General features: G+C 45.6%; 1 pseudogene; it reads left to right on the forward strand.

Annotated features, from left to right (window-relative positions):
* Positions 1 to 965: 965 nt before the first annotated feature.
* Positions 966 to 1508, forward strand: LOC110202140 (ubiquitin-conjugating enzyme E2 C pseudogene; annotated as a pseudogene).
* Positions 1509 to 3738: the final 2230 nt, after the last annotated feature.

Genomic DNA, 3738 nt, shown 5'->3' on the forward strand with positions numbered 1-3738 from the left:
ATCTGTAGTCTTCACAGCCAAGACTGAGACTGAATTATCTTGGGCTTTATGCTAGAAGGCAGAATTTCTGCCTCAGTGGAAGCTTTTGAATTGCTATTCAAAAAGAACAGGCCAAGACACACAGACTGGGCTCTGGCACAGAGCAGCAATCCCAGAAGCAATACGGGATTCTTTGAAAAGTAACTGTTGAACAGTTGGAGCCTTCCCTTGTTTGCTGTTCTGCTCAGTGAAAGAATCCTGCTGGGAGGAGACAGAATTTTCCTGTCTTGAGAATCTAAGCAGCTGGTCAAGTGTCTCTTTCCTTTTCTTGCCCCTTTACCATCCAAAAGGGTGGCTGGTTAAATCCAAAGTTCTTGGTTTCTTGTAAGCTACTCATTTGTGGTTTTCAATACTACTTGAAATCCATCAATTTCAATAACATCAATTTCAATCATCTTTGAGCAGCGTGTATCTTTGTGTATAGAGAGTGCCTATGCAAGGACATCAGCGACTGGCATAAATGCACAAGAATTTAAACAGGTCAGGAAATTAAATTTGGTCCTACTGATGAGATGATTCTAATCTGGGGGCTCTGAGCTGTGGGTCTTTTATTAACAACCCGGTATTCTTAAAATCCCTAAAATTACATCGAAAGAATTCTATGTAGATCTGGACTGTTCTACTTAGACAAAAAATATAAATTCATTGTTTGCTCTAGCTAGGTCCATTTACATGACAAGTGCCTTCAGGTATCTCCAGCCTCCAAAATAAGGGTCCTAGAAGGAGAAGTCAGTGTCTAAAGGGAAGATAACACCCCTGAGCCTGCCCTGTGTGAAGAGAAAGGAATACAGGCAGTTCTTACTTTATGTAAATTCACATTACACAATTGACTTTAAGCAAAGAATTCGAAAAGAAATCTGCATTCCAAAAACACACCCTTGGCAGTCGCCGCCGGGGAGTTTCTCTTCCTTTATCTCCAGTCCCCCATGGCCTCGCAGAACCGCGACCCGGCCACTGCCAGTGCCACCGCAGCTGCCCGTAAGGGAGGTGAGCCTGGGGCGGGCGCTGCCCGCGGGTCTGTGGGCAAGAGGTTACAGCAGGAATTGATGACCCTAATGATGTCTGCAGACAAAGGAATCTCTGCCTTCCCAGAGTCAGACAATCTCTTCAAGTGGGTTGGGACCATCCATGGGGCAGCTGGAACAGTATATGAAGACCTAAGGTACAAGCTCTCCTTGGAATTCCCCAGTGACTACCCATATAATGCTCCCACTGTGAAATTTGTCACACCTCGTTACCATCCTAATGTGGACACCCAAGGCAATATCTGTTTGGACATCCTCAAGGACAAGTGGTCAGCTCTGTATGATGTCAGGACCATCCTGCTATCTATCCAGAGCCTGCTGGGAGAACCCAACATTGACAGCCCATTGAACACACATGCTGCTGAACTTCGGACAAACCCCACAGCCTTTGAAAAGTACCTGCTGGAAACCTACACGAAGCAGGTGAGTAGCCAAGAGCCCTGACCCTGGCTGCCCAGCCTACCCTCCTTCATCCTGTGTGTACGTGTATATGTGTGCGTCTATCTTTTTCCCTTCCTCATAACCTGTCTTCTCCTTTTTTTCTGTACAGGACTCTGTTTCACAGACTGTTTTCCTTTCCTTTTTTTTTTCTTATACTCTTGTCCAGCCCTCAACATTAATGAATAAAGTTTTGTTGTCATTGTTGTTGTTGTTGTTGTTTAAAAAAAACACCCTTGTTAACTTTACTGTACAGTACTGTGCTCTTTCTTCTTCTACTCTTGCCCCTCAGCTTGAAGCTGTGCAGCCTCTCACCCAACCCTCCCCTGCCCGCCCCAAACACACACACACACACACACACACACACACACACACACACACACCACACATACAACTCTCCAAGTGAAAGAACAGAACCACCACCACTGGGTTGGAGGCTTGACTTGAACCTCTGGTAGAAAAGAAGACACCTTTGCCCACTCTGCCAACCTGTCCAGCCCCGGTCCCTCGTGTCTTCCTTATGTGTGTCTTATGTCTGTCCACATTCAGTATCAGTATGTCTGTCCCCAGCCCATGCGTCCCCAATCCTCTCCTCTCCTGTCTGTGTCCAGCCCCTATGTGTCTGCCTCCCCCACCTGCTCTTCCTCTCAGTTCTGGCCAGGCCCACACATGTCCTTGAACCATGTGCTGACTCCCTCCAGGGAGATGTGCACCCTAACTTCCTCCCTTCCTCCTTTTCCCACCTCCTCAGGCAAATTGCTTTACATAGAGGTCTGCAGAATAGTCTGCTTACATAAAGCAAGAACTGTCTATAGTCAAGGAAGAATCAACTGCTTCTGCTTGTCATTTAGGAAAAGGAAGCAAAAGAGAGAGTCCTCAGCCTAACTTTGCCTTTTAGAGAGACATCTACTGGTTTCCAATATTTGGGTACATGCGTGCAGTCCTGACAGCATAATATATACCACTCAATCAACAAACATTTTTTAAAGTGCCTAATAACCATAATCCTAATAGCTATGTGTCAGGCACTGAGCTAGGCAGAAGTACCACCCGATGCTATCTTGTGCACATTCATTTATCCATTTGATCCTTACAACAACCCTGGAGACAGGTATTATAAATGTCCATTTCATAAATAAGGATAGAGAAAAATCAAGCGACTTGTCCACTGCCTCACAGTTAGTAAGTATAAGAGACAAGATACAAACTTAGATCTCACCTAACTCAAAGACCCTGTACCCTGTGGGACTGTGGCCACTACTCTAAGCCCCTTCTCAGGAAGAAAAAAACTTAGGAAGAACCATGAGAGTGGTGTGCTCAAGCATCTAGAAGTGTGTGTGTAGATTAGTCTTGTTTCGGATGGCCCCAGAGGGTAGAAACTAACCAATGGGGTGGAAGCTAAAAAGAAGGCAAATTTGAGCCCTGATGTCAGGCAGAAATTTCCTATCCCCAACAAGTAGATCCATCTAAAAGAAGAATGAGATCATGAATGAGGAAGTGGTTTTTCTCTCATTAGAGGTCCTTTAACCTTTAACCAGTTCCTAGGAATGATCTCCACACAGCTGCCAAAGTGATTTTCCTAAAGCGTTAGATCAACCATATTGCTTCCCCACTCATTCAACACCAATAGCTCCCTATTGCCTCTAGGAGCAAAGAATGTAGCCCACCTTTAGGAACTTTACCACAAGAGCTTGGAAAGGAGCCAGAACACGTGGATGGAAGTATCTTCAGGGAAAAGGCCACAAGGTCTCTAAACTCCAAAGAGATGTCAGACTTTACCTGAGGGTCAAATACCCAGAAAGTCTAAGACTTTGATACTGAAAGGGACCACAACTTTTGGAGAGGAATCCTAAAGAGAAACAGAGGAGGGGCAGCTAGGTGGCATAGTGGATAGAGCACTGGCCCTGGAGTCAGGAGAACCTGAGTTCAAATCTGGCCTCAGACACTTGACACTTAACTAGCTGTGTGACTCTGGCCAAGTCACTTAACCCTAATTGCTTCACTAAAGAGAGAGAGAGAGAGAGAGAGAGAGAGAGAGAGAGAGAGAGAGAAAGAGAGAGAGAGGAAATACAAAGTCCCCGCCTTAGGGCCTACAGTTTAAAGCAGCACAGCATCTGTCTTGAGAGGTTTTGTGCCCGACTGGCACACAATGATCTGTTCCTAGACTCTGACCTTCTAGATATACCTACATTCTCACAGCCTCCCTTCCTCTAGATCTGCCACCTATCTTGTCGAG

This window comes from Phascolarctos cinereus, unplaced genomic scaffold (genome assembly GCF_003287225.1).
Source record: "Phascolarctos cinereus isolate Bilbo 61053 unplaced genomic scaffold, phaCin_HiC Scaffold_4;HRSCAF=312, whole genome shotgun sequence".
NCBI lineage: Eukaryota > Metazoa > Chordata > Mammalia > Diprotodontia > Phascolarctidae > Phascolarctos > Phascolarctos cinereus.